We start from the raw sequence: 23,457 nt of genomic DNA, 5'->3' as shown, positions 1-23,457 counted from the left end.
AATTAATGACAAAATTTAGTCGTCTCTAAAAATATGTATAATGACCAACTAGGATTGTCTCTGTATGGTCATTTCAATAACGAATATCATCGTCTCCAAAACAATTTTACCTGCAAATATAATCGTCTCCAAAACATTTTTTCAGACTCGTCTCAAAAATTATTAGAGACACAACCATAACTATTTTCTCATCATACCAAACTCGTCACCACTTTTTCTTTGGTGACTGGCCTAGAATTATTATTGCACAAAAAATAAATATAAACAAATAAACATTTAAATAAATAATATAAGTTGAATAAAAAACAATTACCCATTAATATAAGTTGTTTATACAAGATCCAAACTAGAAAAAATCTGATAAATGAACTCTACCAATAACTAAATAAATAAATAAGCATCACTATTAGAAAAGAAAAGAAAAAGAATACTAAGACTAGAACATTAATGTGACTGCATTCAACTTTCAATTCCATTAGCGGTAATGTTGTTTAGTCTGAGAGAAAGTAACATCATATCCCGCATGTTTCTTATGTCCTTTGCGTTATCTTCTTTCAACTTTTTGATAACCTCATTCTGCACGCATATTTGCTCTTCCTGAGCTTGAATTCTATCAGCCTGCGCTTGTAGCATTTCATGAATTCCTTCATAGTTAGAAACAGTGGTCGCATGGACTAAATAAAAGTTTTTCATGTATGGTAAGCAAGAGTGAAACTAGTGATCACAACATCACGTGAAGGTGCAGCACTAATGGTTGGTCTTTAGACAAGCATGAGAGTTACTGGAACGCAGACAGACGATGAACTTAGAATTCATGAGGGTGTGGTCATTAATGAAAATAACAATCAAATTCGTGTTTCAATTAGGTAATATAGAATACTGAGTTTGCGCTTAATCGTGGCCAGGAGAACTATATTAGTATTGTATAGTTACCAATTGATTCATCTAAAAGCTTCTTTAACATCTGTAGAGAAGTGTCCATATGAACTCATTCTGAAAATGTAAACCAGATCAATGTTCAAATTTAAGGTTTAATACACTAATCTACGGGCAAAAAAACAGATAACATATATGCATAACTTGACCCTGTAAATCAAGGAATCCCTATCGAGGACTTGTTTTTCACTCCAAGACTTGTACCTGAGTGCTTCTATAGAACGAACTATTACCACACACTCGTTTACGACTTTGGGACCATTCTCGAATAGCGGCTCTCCATTTAATTCTGAGAACATAACAACCAGTTTTCCTTTGATAGCATTCATCCATACATCTAGTGCAAGCCCCCATGTCAATCCCACGTTCTTTGATGTGGAGGTTGTATCTATAAAGACGAAATGATCATTTCTGTATGCAGGTGATAAATATCTGTAACTATAAACCGAGTACAGTAGTAAAAGCACTTCGCTGGTTGCTGAGGCGCAAACCATCCTGCGAAAATTATTATGAGTCTTGGATATACAGCCTATGGGTATATGTTTATGCAGTTCTGTAAATGCTGTGAGCAGGTAAAATGGCTCCTCTACGGCCCAAGAGTGAGGTCTCTGTGGGTTAAAAAAAAAACTTATATTGCCATGACAAAGGAATTGGCTAACTTATGAATCGTAGTTCTATTGGATATAACTTTTTCTTATCTAGTTACTAGAGAATTGACATACTACAAACAACGTAAACAGACACAATAGAAATATAACTAGCAGGAGAAACCAATCATTTAGCAGAAGATGATAGTGATAGGTACCAGCGATAGACCTTCTTCTTTTGTTTCGCACCACCAGATTTCACCTTTTTTGGTGCCTGAATTAACAAAAACACACACACACAGAGAATCAGTAGCATGGGGTTAGTCGTGAGAGAGTTTGGGTGCTTTTAGTATATTTAAATCCCTGGGGATTTGGAGGGAGGTTGAGAGAGTATATGCAGTTTAGGAGAGTTTAGGAGTTTTTAGTCTAGGGAGTTTGAGAGAGTCTAGGAATTTCGGGGACTTTATTAGAGGTAGTTTCTATGGATTCAAAATCAAAAACTTCTATCTAATAAAACTTCTAATGACAGTCTCCATATAAATCAAAGTTCTTGAGTTCTTGGTTTAAGGTTATGACACAGATCAAATTTTCACTTTAATGATGGTCTCCCAATCTTTCCAACTTTTGCTGGTCACGAACATTAAATTGCATAGGGTTTGCTATATCATTTCTTCATGCAATAGTTTCATGAAGTTGATGTTCTTAAGTTTGCCATAAAACTTCATCGTCACTTATAAGTGTTGATGAAGTTGTCTGGTCATCTTCCTCGATAGGAAATTCATTGCAGCAACTAACTCGAGAAAACACATCGGGGCTTATAAAAAATTAACTAGGATTGTTCAATTATTTACCAACCCAAAATGACCAAGATAATCCAAAACGGTATGCTGTAGGCTGAAGTGGTTGCTGCTAGCAATAACTTCCACTAAGTTGGAACAAGCATAAGATGGTGTTGTTGGCCTTATTGTTCGTATAGCAACAACTACTGGATAGAGTTAGAGAAATTGCAGGTTTCTATAAGAACAAATTATTCTCAACTGTAAAAATAATATCACCAGTATTTCTTAAGTCAAATGGTTTTCTTATGTCTTATCATTAGATTTTTTTCAAGCAACCTAGATATGTACTTTCTGTTAATCGTAAGTGCAGCTTAATATATCTATATAAAATCAAACAAATACAAATCAAACCAAAATGAACTAGAGTGATAAAACAAACAAATTGAAAAGATGAACAAATGCACAGTACCAACCATCGAATTGCATGATGAAGTCATGTACCCCGAAAACCTAACCCTGGGGGAGAAATCAAAACCCCTCTGAGAAATCGGCATCTTAATTATAAATCAAAACCCAAAGGAAGAAATCGACATCCTAATAAGAAATCAAAACCCTACAAAATTTAGAAATCAAAACCCTAATTAGTAGAAAATAAATAGAAATCAAAACCCTAATTTCTAAGAAAATAAAGATCAGACAAAATTTGTAGAAAACTTACCATTGATTAAGAAACTTGAAACGTTAGGTGTCTAATGAAGGTGGTGTATAATCTGTAGATGTAGGATTTTCTATTGGCGTTGATCTACTGAACTCTTCCCTCTTCTTCCACTTACATCGAATCGTTGATCAACTGAAGGAGTTGGGATTGAATTGCATCGAATCGAGGGTGTTGGTAAGGTGGTGTTGCGAATAATGATATCTTTATGAATATCTTTCCCCATTCTCTGGAATCACCAGGGGATGAGTTAGTTTCATTCGCGATTGGGCTTGGAGTTGGTCGATTGGTGAAGACGGACTTTGCTGGCTGGAGAAGAATCGGACGACGTTACAGAGTGAGATAGAGAAAAGACTACAGTGGTGGTATCGAGGGAGTGATAGAAGATGGTTGTGCCGGTGAGTTGTTTGTTTTTTTGTTTTTTTTCTTCAAGTCGAGTATCGGAGGGACTAGGGATTTGAGAAAGAGATACGAGAGAGGAAAAATGCAGTGAGAGAGAAATGGGAGAAAACAAAGGGGTTTTTGACGGATGATCTCAGTCTAGGCGGTAGTCATACGGATTATAAAATTCATTGAACGGTGGATATTTATCTTCGAGTTCTCAAACGGATTAAGAGAAGTAAGTGTACATGTGAGAACCATGAGGTTCTGATGAGAGCAAACTAAGCCAATCCATTGAGATTTGATATATATCGGCCGCCGATGAATTTGAAAGCGTATTCAATTAGATCCAATGAAAATGAAGAATCGTTATCGGCCTATATCCCAACAAATCCGATTTGTTATATAAGGAGAATGAATTTTAACACTGAGAATAATCTATAATTATCAAGGCCTGAAAGTAATCAAAAGAATTATAAGAATGAGAATTATTCTGAATAATGAAAATAAATTTAAATGACGAGAAAGAATCCAACTAATGAGAATGAATCTTATAATTGTTATTGATCTTCGTTTCGAGAAAAAATTCTCAATAACAAATAAAAATTGGAAAAAATTTAACGATAAAATAAAATCGAAAACTATATATATATATATACACGAACTAGAACAATCAATTCGCTTTCTATGGAAACGATTTGCATAAGATTTAACCAAAACCCTGGCATCCATGTATGAGGAGAACCTTATATACCTTCATAGTTCATCTCTTACTCTCTAAGTACTAGTTCTGTATATGTAGAGCCTTTCGGTACCTGGTTCGTTTTTTAACTTAGGGTGGGGTTTACAGCCTTCTCTTAGGAATCAAGAAGCACTAGTAAAATTATTATATATAAACATGTTCTTTGATGAAAAAATTAACTCGTTTGAACCTAAAGAGATAAAAACTCTTTAAAGTTGTTTCAGTGTATATGACAATCTTTAGAGTAATTATCCTTCAAATGATAGTAATCTATTGATTTCAATTGTATTCAAATTTCTGTCACTATTTGTATATCATACTTACCTTGACCTTTTATCCATAAACTCAATCAAATTTAACATAGTTTTATTTCATTCTGTCAAAATAATTAGATAATGCTCAATATGACTGATTAGACGGCTAAAGTCATCTAATTTGTTTCAACCACACTCAATAACATTAGTAGGTCACACTTTTCTTGACTAATTATCGATAATCTCAATTAATTTAACTTTATTTTGCTCCAGTCTATCAAAACAACTAGATTAGGCTCAATATGACTGGTTATATGTATGCTTAATTACTAAGACTGATTTATCCATGTATTTTATCTAATTCATTCCAATCGAACTTAATATTCAGTCAACATTACTGAATCATACTCTCAATGGTTGATTATCAACAAATTCAATCCATTTGTATTCAATTCTATACAATTTCGTCGATATCACCAAATAATAATCAAATATAATCTTTTTTTTTCTATTGATTTTCATCTAGTTCAATCCAATTGTACTCAATTTTCAGCCAACATTACTAGATCATACTCATCTTGACAAATTGTCAAAAAGTACGATTTGATGGTATTCAACTTTATATAATTTTATCAAAGCCGCTAAATCATAGTCACGATGGCTGAATATAATCACCATAATTGGTTTATCTATGTATTCGTCATCAACAAATCCGATCCAATTGTAATCAATTTTGCATAATCTAATCTAAATTTGTGAATAGTTATCATGAATGAATATACTCACTTTATACGGTTAGTTAGTCGTACAGTCGGGTTCACAGAGTTCAACAGGACAGTCCAACAAGTTCGGGAGTTTGTTAAATATTATATTTTACGTGATAAAAAATATTATTACCAAAAATTCATTCTAACTAGCGCGTTGTGTATTCTTTCTTATCACCATTGTGACGACATTTCAGTAATCACTGAAATCACGAACTGCGGTGAAGTTATAGTGTCACTGAAAATGACTAAAGCGACAAAATTTAGTTCGTTGCAAATGTTCTTTCTTGTGACGATTAGAAGTTGTTACTATATAAATATTTGCAACTAACCAAGTTGATTGTCACTAAAACTAAATATAGTGTCAAACATTTTGCTTCGTCACTATAAAATTAGTTAGTGATGAATTAATTTTGTCAGTATAATCTTTTCTTTTGTAACGAAACTTATAGATTATCACCAAAAATATTTTGTGTCAATATTTTAGCATCATCATAATAAAATTAAATGGTGACAAACATTTATAATCACAAAAAACTTATTAGTGACTAGACATTATTTCGTCTCTAAATGAGGTCACTAAAAACTTATGAGTGACGAAACCCGAGTTCCGTCACGGAAAGCCTAACAACGGTGACAAAAAATATTTTGGACACAATAACTAAGCCTAACAATGAAATATTCTTCGTTGCAAAAAGTATCGTCACCAAAGCCATGTTTTCTTTCTTGGGGATAGTGAAGACTTATCGACTGTAGTTCAGCTATGCTGATCGTCTTGGGGTTGAAGTGTGCGGTTAATAATACTCGTGCTGAAGCTAGTGGTGCCAGGTGTACTCTTTGATTGGGAGTACAATTTGAAGGCTTCTAAGAATAAGGCACCGAGAGATGAGCGGTTTTTGATTTTCACTTGTCCTTGGAAAAGTAGGAGACTGACAGCTGTAGGGATTTTCTTTTGGTTTGATAAATATTTCATTTAAATAAACTGATGTTGATTGCTGAAAGAGATTCAATTACTGAATGCAAGTATTGCATATGTTTTGGAGGGATTGATCCTGCTTCCAACTTCAGATGATTGAGGGTCAAAGCATCAGATCCCTTAAGAGAACGTCTTAGGCATGATCTTCTTGGCCCTGAATATCTTATATTCGGCTTTTCCTTCATTAGTCCTCTAACGTGTGAGATTTCATGCTCATACAGGCTTCAACACTTTTCCATAATTCGGCGGTGGACATTCCTGAATGCGAAGCAGGAGTACATCCAAGACATTCATTGTCATGATTGCATATCGTAACATTCCAGTGAGATGCTCGATTCGAAGAGGTGTGACCACTTGGTAAAATATTGTTATGGTGAAGATATCTATTCATGACGTCTTACAACGGCTAAGTTGTTAGGATAATTGAGTCCCCATGCTAGGAGAGCATGTAGGAGAATATTTGATATGGACATAGGAAGAACGGGACTTGCCTGAGCGCAGAATATTTTGAGAAATGTCAATGCACCTTCTTCAGGTTCTTGTTTCAACCTCATCAGAAATTCCTCCCAGTTCCTTGACGATGGAGCGCTCACCATATCCTCTGGATCTAACCTTCTTCGTTGAAGAGATGTGAAACCAAAGGCGTTTTTTCAATAGCCATCTTTTCAGCATGGATCCATGTTCATCCGAGGAACATGTCATATCCTGGATCTTTCTTGACTATGAAAAACTTTGATTCTGTCTAGGCTGAGCCTATTTTCATCTTGAGAGTAATATAGTCATAAACATCTCTGAGCGTTCCTTCATGATCCTTGATTGAGATGGGAACATTAGTAGCTTATTTTCGAGTGATGCATGAGGATCTAAGAGTCTTCAGTGGAATTATGTTGATGGCGGATCAACGTTCTTCCAAATTCGTTTCCTTTGAGATCGACTATGGTAAACAGTCCACAATCGTTCATCTCCTTGTCTGTGGCTGAAGGCCCATAGAGTATTTCCGGAAATGGACAGTAGCCTCCCTGACACGATGTAATTCAGTGTTGTGAACATGTCTTTGCTTTATGCCTTCGACAGATAGAGAAATTCACATATATGTTCGACCAAGGATTGAACTGCTTTTTTGACAGGTTGTTCAGAGGGAGAAAGTCCTGACTGAGAGAGGATCTATGTGCACCCCTTAAGTCCCCAGGTTAAGTTCTCTTGATTCGACCTTTTCCTTGAAGATGTGTTTCAAAACCTTGCAGTCTCTTGTTGGATGATTGACGAACCTATGAAAGCGACAATAACGAGGATTCTCCATTTCTTCTTCAGTTGGCTTTTTCCTGACGAATGGTAATTTGATTGCATCATTTTGGATCCAGACTTCTAGCAACTCGATTACTTTTTCGAAGGGAAGAGGGAAGTATGGGTCTGTATGGTCATTTTGTTGATGTTGAGTCGACATTTGTGCATTTCTGGTTTGATTATCCTTCTTTTGTGAAGGAGCCTGGGATACTGGAGAAGCATGTATGTGCTGTTGTGCCCTGGTTCTCATTTTACTTCCTTCAGCAACAACGTTCATGGAAGGATGGAGGTTGAGTTTTGGATTAGAAGAATACCCATTTTTCCTTATACCCTTGTAAACTTCTTTATTCTGGAATGGCTCAGATTGGCTGAGTAGAGCAGCAGTCGGTCGGTCAGTTGCTTCGGCTACGATATGAATGTAAATCCTTCAAAAGGGATTTATAAAATGGCATTATCCTTTCATCGTAAGAGTCTTGATTGAAGCATGCTAAAACGGACGGGTCTTTTTTATGAGTTTGTGAGAATTTTTCTGAGCTTTCACGAACGTCCAACCTAGATTGATGGAGCTTTATACGCTTAGCATGATTGTATACTTTGTCTTCGTCGTCATTGGTGGAGGTATGGATCTTAGAAGGGAAATCAACACCCGTGATAACATAGGAAGGATTATCAACAACATTCTTTTTAGAGCGATCATATTTTGGTTCCCTCGATAACTGATCTGTAAGAACTTTCAAAAGGGCGAACACTTCATTCTGTATCTTTGACAATTTCTGCTTGATTTGTTACTACATCATTTAGAATTTTCATCAGTTCAGCAATAGTGGTTGAGCTTTGAGCATTCATAGCTTCTAATGGAACTTGACCAGGCCAGCCGAGTTTAGTAGTAATTGGGAGAAATTCGCCGTATTTGGAGATAATAAATTGAGATTGAATGTTTATGAGAACTCCCCATAATCGACCATCTTGAGAAAATTTGGATTGCAACCGAGAGATTAATCTCCTACCGTGGTCGCCAATCTGTTGATGGGAGAAAACGATTTACTGGTTTTTTAGGAAGTGAAGAGACGACCGTGCGGAGGAAACTCCTCGAACCGAGCAAATTGCTTTAACCTTCTGCAAACAGATGCAGTGCAAAGGGAGTGCTTGAATTCGAGAGATCAATTTGTAAGAATCTGGCCTAAACCAAGACAATGGCCATTCCAGAGTCAATTCGGTCACAAGAGAGATTGGTCGATCTGTAGGAGGGAAGCTGAGAAGTGTGTGAGATCAATGATGGCCAAGGATTATGGATGTGTTGTATATTCTGCGTGAACAAGTTCTGATTGATTGAATTTTGAGACTGATTGCTCAGACGATGAGAATTTATGTGTGGTGAGAACTCTTTGTTCAGATGAGCGTTCTTGTTCTCGTTGTTGTCCTTCTCTTCAATCATGGGTTCAGAGACTTATTTATATTAAAAATAGTAGACACGTTGATCCCAGTAAGTGTGACGGATGTTGGAGTTGGGAAAGTGGAAATCATGTGCGGAGGCTTCACTACACCATTTCCAGGTTTTTGCAACATTTGGTTTTTCTGGTTTGCAACTTATATTTTCGTTGCACACATTTATCCATTGCGCATAAATCTATACGTTGCAGTAAATCAGTAGAAAATAGGAGAGTAGGACACGCTTGTACTTTATTTAAATGACGGAGGACTGAAATGTCTATAATTTTTAATATTGACCTATTTAGTTATTTCTTTTCTTTTTCTCTTCTATTTTTTCTCTCTCCCAAAACGAGGCTTCGTTTTCTCCTCAGCTTTTCTTCTTCTTTCCTTGACTGAGATCTGAAACATATCGATCCTCGTACAGAAATTAAAAGCTATCTTTCTTAAATCCTCATCTCATAAATCAAAACCAATATTTCAGAAATGGAATTAACCCAATCTTTCAATAACCCAGATTTCTAATTAAACTCTAAAATGTGATTTTTCTTTTCCATTAACCCTAGCAAACATATATCCAGAGATGAATTTTAACCATTCGAAAGAGACGAGTATATCAAGTAATATCCTATTCGTTATTTTTGATTCCGTGGGTCTAGTAGGTAAATCTTCTTATTATTTTTATTTTTATTTTCACTTCGCTATAGATCCGCCGGTCTATGTTTCCTGTAATACAGTGATGTTGATATTTTGGTCTTATTGCTAAGTGTATTCGATTTAGGGGTTATTATGTTTAATCAATTGATTTAGTTTTTATTTTGATGTTTTTTACTCATGTATTTGGTGATTTTTGTTCTTCTTTGGTCTTGTATTGTTTAGATTCAGTGATTTTCGATCTACTTTTGGATTCTTAAGCTTGTTGCTGTTGCTGTAAGCTTTCCACCTTGAGACTAATAGAGAATTAGAAGTTGGTCCTCAGTTTTCTTTCAAAGAATATCTTGAAAAAGTTAATGTAATTGATGATTTTATTTTGATTTTTTTGGTTATTCTCGTTGTAATTTGTTTTGGTCTTGTTGAAAATTTGAAACTAATACAGGATGATGAGAGTTTGAGGAGATGGAAGGAACAACTTCTGGATCTGTTGGTTATCATGTTGTTGGAGGTACATGAAAATCCTGATTCATTTTGAATTTTAAGAACCCTGATTTTGTCATTTTGTTGATTTCTTTTGAATTTTTTTTTGGCTAAAAGCTTGAATTTAGTTAATTAATCATTGAATTTTGATTTATTGCATGATTTTGTTATGTATAAACTTTGGAACCTCAAGTGGAGATTTGAAATCTCACAATTTTGTCACCTGGCCAACCTAAACTTGTCTTACCGATCCCATTTAAACCGAATGCAAAAGGGTATGCATTTGTTTCACATTATTAGTTCCATTAGTTTTCTGGCATGATTAGCTGCATTTTGAAATTGGTTTCTTCCAAGGACTAACCTAGCGTTTGTTTGTGGTTAACAGGTGGAGATTTAAACTATTTGGCAGAATTTGGTGGAAATTTTTCATTCTTAGAGGTTCATCGCAGTGATGGAGATGTTGTTGCTGGTAGAGATTGGCTGCAAGTTTTAGCAGTTAGTGGTTGTTTGATGGTGAAACTGGTGGTTCTGCAGCTGTTCATGTTGTTGGTGGTAGCTTCAGTGATGGTGGATGGACCTGATCTTAGTGGTGCAGCCATTGCTACTTTAATCATCAACTTATGGTTATTCTCTACAGAATCTCTATTATATAGAAAGGGATTTTTTATATCTAATAGAGATATTTTAATGGTGATGCTTTCACTATAATAATTTTACTAGTAGATTATCTGAGTGAAATGATTACTTGGACTGATTTTGCAGACAGGAATCACTATCCTGGCTATATGAAATCGATGCAGGGGATGAAAATGCCACTAGATTAATGTACTTTACATTCTAAAGTTGAAGTATTGGGAACTGTCTTTCCATTTGCTTTAGAAATCAAGATGTTAAATGCCTGCTTGTTTACAACCTGTTGTCGAGATAATAAACCTCACACGGTAAACATCATGCATCCTTAGCTTAAATGCAACATGATTTATCTTTCTTTTGGTTGAGCTATATATCGCTAAACCTGTGAGTTTACAATTTGAAAAATTGCTCTGTTACCAATGCAGCAACAAAGAAGGAAATTGATGTGCGGAAGAGTATATCGTGAAGCAGATGAAGATAAAGTTGGATCAATCAATGGAAATGGACATGGAGAATTTTTGGTGAGTTGGCTGGTATCTTAGTTTTCTCTCTACACTACAATACTGAGATCTCTGTAATGTTAAACTCATACATCTCTGTAGGCGTTTCTGTTCCCACCTTGGCATGACCAGCCAAGATGTTTAATAATCTGATGCATAGACCATGGATTTCTTATTGGTTCTGGCCTATCCTTTTCCTTACTAGAGTCTGTTTGTCTTTCCTAATTAAAATTATAGCTACTAGGCTGAGATCAAGTTTTTTGTTCTTATGTGAAGAGTGAATGCTTCGATATGTATGAAGGTTGAGATTTAGATAATCCTATACGGATATGAGAAAGTTGTTGCTTTTACTTGGTCATTCTCTGAGCAAATGTTTAGATGCTCTTGAGAATGAAATATACTCCAGATGTATACTACCCGTAAACTATAAATGAATTCTGGATTTCAACGTATTATTTGTATGACCTACTTGATGCAATTGTTGGTTCCATGGAACTTATCTAATGGTGACAAATAGAGGCATTGATTTCCTAAATCGTGATTCGTAATATTAATGTCGGAGTTTTACCCTTGAGTGCTGTCATTGGTTAAAAGGTTTGGCTAATGCTAAGTTGGTGCTACCTTTTTTCAGTATATGCAAAGGGATTACAAGATGCGTTCATATTCATTCAACTCTGTTTCAGCGCACTTCCTGAGAGAGCAGATGATTCTTTTTATTTTCTTATTCATTCAACTCTGTTTCAGCGCACTTCCTGAGAGAGCAGATGATTCTTTTTATTTTCTTTCTCATACAGCATATCACTAAGAAATATATTTTTGTTCACTGATACGTTATCACCTATATTTTTTAATTCACTTGAGCTTGTTTCTCAGGAGGAGAAATTAACTTAACATTGGATTTGCTGAATTAATGTGTCGTACTATGTGAATTGGTATTAAATGCTGGTTGGTGAAAGGATGATTAAATGATGGTTTAATCATTTATTAAAATAGTGCTCGTGTAAGCGTTACGTAATAAAACCTAATTATGGAGAAGTGAGGGACCAACCAAGGGGTCATGGAACCGGCCCTGGTGGTCATGGGATCGACTGATGATCGTTTGATGAAAGTCCAAGTTGTTTGGAAGAGTTTGAACCTAATATGAGCAAATTAGGTCGAATTATGAAAATATGTGGGTCCGACTTCCTGCAAGCTAAAAGGCTGACCCTGGTCAGTCAAGATAACATGCCTGTGTCACCGTAGTGTTCGTATCTCAATTCTGAGAATCTTGGTATTTTCTGGTGTGCGTTTGAGCAACATTTGAGAAAATATGAAAAAATCAGGTTTTTGCTCAAACTGAGGAACTTCATAAGATGAAGGAAATAATATTAATAAAATAAAGGATTACAAGGTGTGGGCCGGCCACGGCTAGGGCATGGTCATCCGGCTAGTAAGCCCGTTCCCACGACTAGGCCAGTCAATGGATGCTAACGTAACGGAAATAGGCTCTGCCGCTGCCGTTTCCGTTAAAATTTAGCAGATATCTGTTACCGTTCATTTCCGGCGGAAATAAGAAATTCAAAAACGTTACCGTTACGTTGGACTTACCGGATAACGGATATTTTTCCGCTGCCATCCGGTAAGTCACAGGACAGCCACAAAACAGGCTAAAAACACAGAACAAGTACACATAACAGCTTTAAAATCCAACAAAACAGGTTCTAAATCCATGCCACACCAAAAAAAGACATACAGATGTTCATGCCATTGCCACACAAGAAAACAAGTTCATAATATTCATGTTTTTTTTGCAAAAAAAAGACATCTCCATCTCCATTTGAAGAAGAGAACCCTAGTTTCTAATCAGTAATCACACAGAGAAGATGATGATTTCTAAGGAAGAGAAGACGATGCTCGATTCAGCATCCGTAGTTTCTCTCTTTTTCTCTCTGAGAACTTCTCTGTTGTGTCGAAGTGAAGAACAGAAGAATGACTGAATGAGATGAGATAAACCAAACAATACATAACGTATAAAAAGGAGAACTTAGGTGCAGACCCAAAAAAAATGTGCATAACTAGTTATGCAGTACAAACAAAATGTGCATAACCAGTTATGCAGATGCATAACTTGTTATGTGGCACAAAAAAAAGTGCATAACCAGTTATGCAGATGCATAAGACATTATGCAGTACAGAACAATGTGCACAACTAGTTATGCAGATGCATCAAAGGTTATGCTTATCATAAATCACTGCAGATGCAAAGAAAATGTGCATAACTAGTTATGCAGTACAAAGTAAAATGTGCATAACTAGTTATGCAGTACAAAGAAAATGTGCATAACCAGTTATGCAGTACGCACGTTAGCGGATAACGGAACTAAACCTAACGGAAATACACGGTTCCACTACCGTTACGTTAAGAAGGGATTATCCGTTAGCTTATCGGTATCGGATATCCGTTTACCGCTATGTCGGATGGTAGCAGTAACGGCTAACGGATTATCGGTATCGGTTAACGGAAAATCGGTATCCATTGACAGGCCTACCCACGACACCTTTCCTAATTTTATATTATTTTCATGATGTGGAAGAAATATCATGAAACTGATGAGTTTGTTGAAACGAAGCAGTTTTCATGATATGAAGGAAATAATAATAATAAAATAAGAAATTACAAGGTGTGGGACCGGCCATGACTAGGGAATGGTCGGCCGGCTAGTAGGCCCGATCCCGCGACACATTTCCTAATTTTATATTATTTTCATGATGTGGAGGAAATATCATGAAACCGAGGAGTTTGTTGAAACGAAAGAGTTTTCATGATATGAAGAAAATAATAATAATAGAATAAGGAATTACAAGGTGTGGGGCCGGCCACGGCTAGGGCATGGTCGGCCGGCTAGTAGGCCTGGTCCCGTGATACTTTCCTAATTTATATTATTTTCATGATGTGAAGGAAATATCATGAAACTGAGGAGTTTTGCTAAAATGAAGAAATTTGCTCAAATGAAGGAATTTTCATGAGATCAAGGAAAAATAATAAAATAAGATAATATAAAGGAAGAGGCATGGGACCGGTCACGACGGCATGACCGGACGGCCAGTGGGCCCGATCCCCTTAGACGCCTTTTTTAATATTTTATTATTATTATTTTTCTTCCCTATTTTGCATAGGTTTCCTCGTTCTTTCGTATTTTTGAATGCTCGTTTGTGCATTATTGCTAAGCATGCTTGCACCATTTCCTCGGGTTTTACTCGGTGGTATCTCAGATGCCCGTATGTTGAATATTTATTACTAACCCATGGAATTCTGCCGAGAAAAGCCATGAATTGAAGTAATCAAAATATTATAAAGAACGTAGAATGTTTTCTAGGAATTCAATTGATGAATCTAACGACTAGAAATAATTAATTGATGGCTCTATACTAGCACGTTGTCTAGGAGCATTATAATTATTCGAGAATTGTGTGATATGAGATAATTGAAGCGTCATATTTATTTTGTATAGTCAGGGAAAACATTGTTACATCCTGAAGACGTTATCGCTCTATACTAGCAAGCAAGTTGTATAAGATCCGCCCAATCGTTAAGATTCTATACATGTCTTTTGTATAGTCAGGGAAAACATTGTTACATCCTGAAGACATTATCGCTCTATACTAGCAGGCAAGCTGTTTAGGAGCCGTCCAATCGTTCGATTCTATATAAAGTGATTACTGAAATTGTTCAGTATTAACGAAATATGTCGTGGTCTCAGTTGAGAGACTGCATATTCATACATGCTCTGAGAGGCAATACACTCAGTCAGAGACCATCGTGGCATGAGTTTTCATGCTTAAATGAGAGATATGAGTCTCAATATTCGTCTGATTACCGGATCAGGAATATGCAAGGTTATGATTTTACAATTTTAGCCTTTGTCAAAAATCCACCATCAACACTAAGGTATGTGTACCCGTTCGCAAGCTGGCGAACCCAAACTCAGACTGGCTACTTAGGTATGCGTACCCGTATGCATACTTGAGTGGTTAAAGTTCTAAAATTAGTTTGTTCATGAACTAATACATTTATATATTAAGGAATGCACTATTTGCAAACCGTGGCTATAATGTTCATGAATTGATTCGAATGAATCAAACTGATTTTGCTTCAATTGTATACGTGTATACTTATATGAGAATATAACAATTGAACAACTCTATAACTAGTTTCATTTGAGTCATTTGAACTAGTTGTGGTTAAGATGAATAAGGTTGATATGAGAGTGTTCATATAGCTAACCTCAGTTAATTAATGTTGAACCAACATGGTGTATACGTTTAGGTACGGTTACTCAAACCTAAATGAGGGTACATTTCATTTGTGTATAACAAGCTAAGTTCGATCTAACAGTTGAAAGATATTAGCTTGGGTCTAATCAGGTTTTCATCTAACGGTGAATATTGAATGCTTTGTTACCAAGGTAACTTATATTGCAAACCCTGATTTGAAAACTATATAAAGGAGAACTCTAGCAACTGGGAAACCTAATCCCTACATATCCTGTATGACACTACTTGCGACTAGAGTTAATCCTCCTTTAACCTTAGGTTTTTCACGAAACCCTGTAGGTTAACGACTTAAAGACTTCATTGGTATTGTGAAGCCAGACCCAACTATTTTATCTGTAGTTGCATGTTATGATCTTACTTCTTCTATCGTGATTGAGTATTATCTTTGCTAAGATTTGCTTGAGATTTATCTCCGATAGGTAAAATTAAAAGTAGTCACAAACATCTTCGCCTCATCGTTTGTGATTCCACAATATATTGTTTCGCTATCATACGATTAAGATTATTGTGAGGTGATTGATAATACTAGGATGTTCTTCGGGAATATAAGTCCGGTTTACCAATTGGTTCTTGGGCACCTTTATTTATCAAAAGATGGAACAAAAATCATAGGTATTTATGTGGGAGACAGATTTATCTATTCCAATAGACTTTTCTGTGTGAGACAGATTTGTTTATCAAGTCTTCGACTTGGGGTCGTAGCAAATCTTGGTTGTGGGTGAGATCAACTAGGGAATCAAGTGCTTAGAATCCTACTGGAGTTCAGAGAAGGAGCGCAAATGTACCTTGATCAGTGTGAGATTGATTAGGAATTAACTACATTCCAGTCTGAAGTTCATTGGTAGTAGGCTAGTGTGTGTAGCGGCTTAATACAGTGTGGTGTTCAAAGATGGATTAGGTACTGGGGTTTTTCTGCATTTGCGGTTTTCCTCGTTAACTAAATTATGGTGTCTGTGTTATTTCTTTTCCGCATTATATTTTGTTATATAATAGAAATATAACAGGTTGTGCGTTAAATCGATCAATTGGTTAATCTAACCTTTGGTTGTTGATTGAAACTGATTGATCCTCGAATATCGGTCTTTGGTGCCGTTCAAGTTACTTCTTTTTTATTCAATCGGGCTCGCAAATTCCTATTTGATGATTGCAGATTGAATTGAGAGATAGAGATATAAAACTCTTTGATATACTTTTCTCTAGATTGAGTCTGATTGTCTAGTTGATTCTCTTGAAAGTATATTGGAGTTTGTCTATTCAGATTGCCATACAAAATATTGGGTGTGATTGTTGGACCCCCGCGTTTTCAGTTACGTTCACAATCTCTCTAGGTAAATAACCTTAAATTATTTGCTAAGTTTGCTTTTACAATAATTATTTGCCTCACAAACTTCTCTCTAGGTGATTTTTCTCACAAACCCCCTCTCGAGGTATCTTTGTATCACAAACCACACTATCTAGATGTCCTTAACTATGAACGAAACATCTTTATTTATAGCTTTGGTTTGTGTTGATGGTGGATTTTCAACAAAGGTCAAAATCGTAAAATCATGATACTGCATGTCCCTGACACGACTTTCAGGCATGTGGTGATTCATATTTTACGAGCCATGATGAACATGTTTTTCGAAAGGCCTCCACTAGCTGAGCGTTCGACACCTCGCATTTCATCATGACCTCTATGTAGAATAACATAATTGGGCGATTCTCCTCAGATTGAGAACTTAACGCCTTCAGGACGTCGGTTACACTCACTGTTCCCTGACTACATGAGAGAGACTCCCCTCAACATAGAAGAACGATTGGGAGGTTCTCCTCATATTGAGAGCTTAACGCCTTCAAGACGTCGGTGACATTCACTGTTTCCTGACTATGTGGAGGGACCATGTATAGACTCATGCGGTTCTCCTCAGATTGAGAGCATTAACGCCTTCAGGTCGTAAGCAGCACCTGTGACTCCCTGACTATGCACCCTTCAGGATGGATGTGACGCTTTAACTGGCTAATATCCTTTCTGCAATAGATTAATTCTTCCATGACATTCACCACTGAATTCCCAGAAGATGATCTATTTTATCTCGTTGCTCCGATTCCATGGTCGAATCCACGTCTTGATCTCATGGAATGGCAACAAATAATTTTCTTATCTTATTACTCCGATTTTATGATCGAATCCACAGCTGATCTCATGGAATGGTAATAGGTAATTTTATCACTCCGATTTGTATGGTCGAATCCACGATCCAGTAGAATGGTAATGCTAATTTTATTATTCCAAATTTATGGTCGAATCCACGGCTGATCCTATGAATTGATAATAAATTACTACTCATCTTTATTACTCAGTTTCATGAACTATTCTCCACTGAATTTCATAAATTAGTAATAAATACTCAACAACCGGGCATCTGGACCATCACTGAGTAAGCCCCATAAAATGGTGCAAGTGTACTCGACAATGATGCACGACCGATCACCCGAATGCACAAACGAGCATTCCAAAATATGGATAAATGAGAATGCTACACAAAACAGGAGAAAACAATAATAATAAAATAATAAGAGGCGCCTATGGGCCGGACCCACCGGCTAACTGGCCGTGCCCTAGCCGTTGCCGGTCCCATGCCTCTCCCATTATTTTCTTTATTTTGTTATTTTCATGAAAACATGAAAACTCCTTCATTCTAACGACTTTCCTTGTTTGAGCAAAACTCACGGTTTCTCCATATTTTCATGGTTTCATGAGAAATAATAATATAAAATAGGGAAAAGTGATGCTAGCCGGCCGGCCATGCCCGAGCCGTGGCCGGTCCCACACCTTGCAATCCCTAGCCTTTCATAATTATTATTTCCCTAATCTCATGAAACTCCTCTGTTTCAACAAAATTCATGGTTTCTCCATAATTTCACGGTTTCATGAAAAATAATAATATAAATAGGGAAAAGTGATGCGGGACCGGGAAACCTAGCCCGCCGCCCATGCCCTAGCCGTGGCCGGTCCCACACCTTACAATCCCTAGTACTTTATATTTATTATTTTCCTCATCTCATGAAACTCCTCAATTTGAGCAAAATTCATGATTCCTTGATATTTTCTCAAATATTACTCAAATCATGAAAAATCCAAAAGCCAACATGGTCACACGACCGGCTAGCCTCTCACGGCAATTTTAAATATTAAAATACTCTTATTTTAATGTTTACAAAATATTGTTCAATTGAGCATACATGTTCAGTTCAACAAAAATTAAGAATTTTAGTCAAGTTCAAACTCTTCTGGAAACAAACATGTTGCTCAAACGCACACCAGAAAATACTGAAACTCTCAGGATTGAGATACGGTCATTGTGGTGACACGAGCATGCTCCCTTGACCGACCAACGGAGGCTCCCACACACTTTCATAATTTTGATCTAATTTGCTCAATTGCTCATACTGGACCCAAACTCTCAACAAACCTGGTGTAACGATCCAAACCATTTTATCGGGTTTAACTCAACCCGTTTGTGTAAGAATTTAATTGAGGAATTTCCTGTTTAGTCCAGAAAACCCGACCCGGGTTAATCTGTAGTCCAGCGGGATAAAACATTTGCTGGCTGGTCCAACAAAGTTTCAAAAAAACGTAAAATGACAAAGCTACCCATGAGAAGAGTCCGTGTAAAACTTTAATCATCTTCTACAGTCCAGCGGCAGAAATCAGTTTTATCTTCTTTTGTATTCACTCAAATCTGAAGATCTATAGTACGATTTTGAGTTCCAGTTTCTTTATTTTTCCTGATTTCAATTTCATCTTCTTTATTTTAGTAAAAACTTAAAATCTAGGGCACGATTTTGAGTTTTATCTGAAAATCTAGGTCACAAAACCCAAATAATTCATCATCAAAGCAGAAGAAAATCAATGGGAAAACCCTAGATTCGGTGAAATCAAACAAGATTTTCCTATATTTTTGATGGGTTTTGGATCTGATTTTGTTATTCGTTTTCTTGTTACTCCTTCACCAACAACAAAAAGGAAGAGAAAAATTGTTACTCCTCCACCATCAACAACAAATACAGAGAAAACATTGTTACTCCTTCATCAACAAAATGGAAGAAAGCATTTTTACCAAAAGAATGTACAAATCTAAAATTCACTTCTAATTTCGCTTCTAAAAGGAACAATACATATCAAGATGTAATGTTCGATAGTTAGATTAGTGTTATATGCATGATCTAATAGTACATATTACATATTTGTAGTACTTATTAATATGTAATGTTGAATAATTGGATTATTGTTGCGTGTACCATGCAGTACATATGAATATATATTTTTGTATTATGTAAACCCTCTTTACGCTCTCTCTAAGCATCAATACATATCAATATGTATTGTTGTACTGTGTTACTTTGTACATATGAATATGTGTTGTTGTATTATGTGAAACCCTCTTTATGCTCTCTATAAGCATTAATACATATAAATATGTAATGTTGTATTGTGTTACTTGTACATATGAATATGTATTGTTTTCCTTGTTGTTGTGTGTATGCATCTGTACATATCAATACGTTCTATTGTACTATGTAAAACTCTTTTTTAGTTCTCCGTAAGCATCAATGCATATCAATATGCTTTGTTGTACTAAAATCTCTTTTATGCTCCCCACAAGCATCATTATATATCAATATGTACTTTATCCAAAAGTGATTCGTTGATGCAGTACATATAATTATATATCGCATAGACCCTTAACCCTAGTTTATGCTTGAATATGATACTATAGTACATATTGACATGTACTAGGTTATTAATTGATATACCATATTAATATGTACTGTAATAGATACGGATATGTACTATGTAAAAGCATTAGTTACTGATATGTATCATGTGAAACCAGTGAACCTTATTTCTTTTGTACTGCAGAACTAGCCTTATTTCTTTTCTCCTTATCCTGACTAGTACTGTAGAAAACTTGCACTTGTATTAGGTCATATCAACATGTGCTACCTTGCAAGAGGAAAATAACATGTAAAACCAGCATGTTTCTGATAAGAAGTATTGATGTGTAATGCTTGAAAAACGGGCTAGTTTTTGACAATGTCAACTGTCGCCAGTACATATTCGATTATACTGGTAAAAACTGCAGTACATATCTGGTTGTACTGTGATAAACTTGGTGTTTTTTGACAGTGTCAACTGCCAGTACTTATTTTCTTATATCGTGAAAAACTAGGTGATTTTATTTCCCTTTCAATAAATATTTGTTGCAAAAATTGGTTTTAACATTAAGCTTTTATGGAAAAACTTATTAGTTGCAGCGATGTGCACATGTTGCGGTGTATAAATATCTAGAATTTATCAAGTCAGCAGAAGCTTGAGATTATGAATGTGTTGCATAGAAAACGGGTGCTAAAAAGACTGTAAAGTTCGGAATTGAAGGCGTTGATCGTCACTTATTGTATTACAGCAAGGCATAACTACGCTTGTTTCAACTTCTCCTTTTGTTTCAGTGTACAAAGTTTACTTAATGCAAGTTCCCCTCCTGAGTACATTGTTTTATATACTGTGGTTCTCCGGATACATCATTTATATACTGTAGTTTTTCCATAGCATATCATTTGTATACTGTGAGTTCAACTCATATTTCCCAATAAAATCTTTTTATTTTGATAAACAAAGTATATACAATAATCTTCCAAAGTACATGACTCATAAATCCTACTACAAAGGCAGGGCTAGGAAAAGGTTAACAAAAATATTGGAAACCTTGAATGCAGGCAGTACATCATCTACTGTAAAACCTGATGCACAAACTCAATTTTTTTTTGTAATGTATAGTGGCATTGAAAAGTAAAGTGGCGTTAAAAAGTATGAAGCCTTAAATAGTGGCATTACATATCTTGTTGTAATGTAAAACCTGGCGGCAAAGAAAATTCTGCCAAAAAAACTTAGCTCAATAACTCATCAAGTTGATGAGATATTTCCTCCAATCTCTCTCTCATCCTTGATGTCTACAACCTCAATGACTTGTAGCTGCATCTCCAGCGGCCATAACTGTTGTTGTTGTTTGTTTTTTGAATTTAAGCTTCTTCTCAAACATCACCATAGCTTGTTATATTTCATACATCCCCTTCCGCAAAACTGTCATCTGTCAAAGACATAATAAAAACTATCAAGAGTCAATGACTTAACCATTAAGGACTAGAGAACGCTAAAAATACAGAACACCCAAAGAATCTAGCACACTCCTGCAAACAACATCAAGATTAGAATAAAAACACATTAAGAAATAGACATAAATGAATTAGTACATTTTGATATGTACTGAGTAAAAACCTAGTACATATTGATATGTATTAAGTGAAAACCTAGTACATATTGAGATGTTCTAGACTGTTTGCGGAAATTGGAAGTTGCTGACTCTTTGGATTATTTTTAACTATAATACTTACAACCTTGGCAGCCTTTGCTCGGATGCCTGCACTCGAATTCTTCAGGTGTTCAAAAAGGGGGACTAAACCACCAATTGTATGCAAATCTGTGATACACATACAAACTAATTACATTATATAATAAAAAAAAAATCCCAAATTAATAAGGTATCAACTTACCATTTTCCATGTCAATGAATTCAACATGCTCTTGCAATTCATCCAACATAGCTGCCAATTATTAAAACAGACACAAAAAGTAACAAATTAAAATCCAAGCCGACTCAAAAAATTGCAAATTAAAATCCAAAGTGATATACATCTCATCATGTAAACAAATGTTTGCTTATTAATCTAGCAAATAAACATCAAGATTCGAAAAAAATGCATTAAGAATTCACATAGACAGACACAAATGAATTAGTACATGTTAATATGTAATCTCCCAACAATGTTCCTGGTCCTTCACCACATTGTAAACAACTTCTGGCACAATTTCTCAGTCAAACACCGGTTCCAGGGGAACACTGCAAGGGGCATATAAATTTCCTATCCATATTTATACTATATTCCCTTAATATTACTGCATCAAAGTACATAGTTCATCTTCGTTTAGATATTTTACATTCTCACACAGAATCCAGAATTATGTCAAATGAAAAAAAGAGCACAAAATAATTGAATGCTGAGAAGGTACCAGCAGCAACACTGTTTTTCTTTTCCCGAGTTTGCAAATTCAGGGCAACAAAAATCACATATCCCTGTTACCTGCTCAGCATATGTATAATCACAACAACCATTGAATGATAAATGAAGTAAAAAGAATTGCAAAATCTAGCACAAGTCTACATGTTAGAGCTAGTACATATAAATATGTACTGAGTGAAAACCCAGGACATATTAATATGTACCGAGTTAGATCATTTCCCTGCATCGTCAAATGTAAATGTTACCCATGGCCTCCAAATAGGAAAAGTGAATCCAACCTCAATACCATTTTTCATCAGATTGGTGAATTATAAATTTACTATGGAGTGTTTTATATAAGATAAATCATGAAAGAAAAATGTGTTGAATTCCTATTCATATTTATATACGCGCCATATTACTTCCTCAAAGTACATAGTGCAACTTCATTTAGATGTTTTACTTTCTCACACAGAATCCAGAATTACGTCAAATAAAAAAAAACACCACATAATAATAGATCGCTTCGAAGGTACCTGCAGCAACAATGCTTTTCCTTTCCCGAGGTTGCAAAGTTAGGACAATGTATGTATCCATGTTACTTTCTCGACAAACAATTAAATCTTATAACCACAACAACCATCGAATGATAAATGAAGTACAAAAAATTGCAATACAAATCTACATGTTAGATCTAGTGAAAACCTAGGACATATTAATATGTACTGAATCAAAGCCTAGTACATAACGATATATCTTACTTAACCATTGGTCTCAACTCGCATAATTAGCAAAAAATCACTTCACACACACAGTAGGTTCAACATACAAATAAAGAAAAAAAATAATTCAATAACATCATATAGTATATACCTTGAGAAACTTCTACATTTTACACATGCATGGTGTAACAACTTGATTTCACACGT

The 23,457-nt window shown here is 35.6% G+C and overlaps 2 long non-coding RNA genes across 8 annotated transcripts; one reads left to right on the top strand and one right to left on the bottom strand.

Moving 5' to 3' along the window:
* Nucleotides 1-290: 290 nt before the first annotated feature.
* LOC113333794 lies at nucleotides 291-3,563 on the bottom strand. 2 transcript variants are annotated; one of them, XR_003352365.1, is made up of 4 exons: nucleotides 3,021-3,563; nucleotides 2,776-2,915; nucleotides 1,742-1,797; nucleotides 291-1,324 (listed from the first exon to the last, which is right to left on the bottom strand). It is a non-coding gene; the product is annotated as an uncharacterized LOC113333794 (long non-coding RNA). The 2 variants fall into 2 exon arrangements; XR_003352366.1 differs by having other exon boundaries at nucleotides 291-618.
* A 5,631-nt stretch (nucleotides 3,564-9,194) lies between these two features.
* LOC113333465 lies at nucleotides 9,195-12,020 on the top strand. 6 transcript variants are annotated; one of them, XR_003352022.1, is made up of 8 exons: nucleotides 9,195-9,508; nucleotides 9,726-9,776; nucleotides 9,943-10,008; nucleotides 10,174-10,255; nucleotides 10,366-10,603; nucleotides 10,743-10,921; nucleotides 11,039-11,134; nucleotides 11,745-12,020. It is a non-coding gene; the product is annotated as an uncharacterized LOC113333465 (long non-coding RNA). The 6 variants fall into 6 exon arrangements; XR_003352025.1 differs by having other exon boundaries at nucleotides 9,726-9,858; XR_003352023.1 differs by lacking the exon at nucleotides 9,726-9,776.
* The last annotated feature ends 11,437 nt before the right edge of the window (nucleotides 12,021-23,457 follow it).

The sequence above is a fragment of the Papaver somniferum genome, unplaced genomic scaffold, assembly GCF_003573695.1.
Source record: "Papaver somniferum cultivar HN1 unplaced genomic scaffold, ASM357369v1 unplaced-scaffold_133, whole genome shotgun sequence".
Taxonomy (NCBI): Eukaryota; Viridiplantae; Streptophyta; class Magnoliopsida; order Ranunculales; family Papaveraceae; genus Papaver; species Papaver somniferum.
Note: the sequence above shows the minus strand (reverse complement) of the source record. Positions and strands in the feature narration are given on the sequence as shown.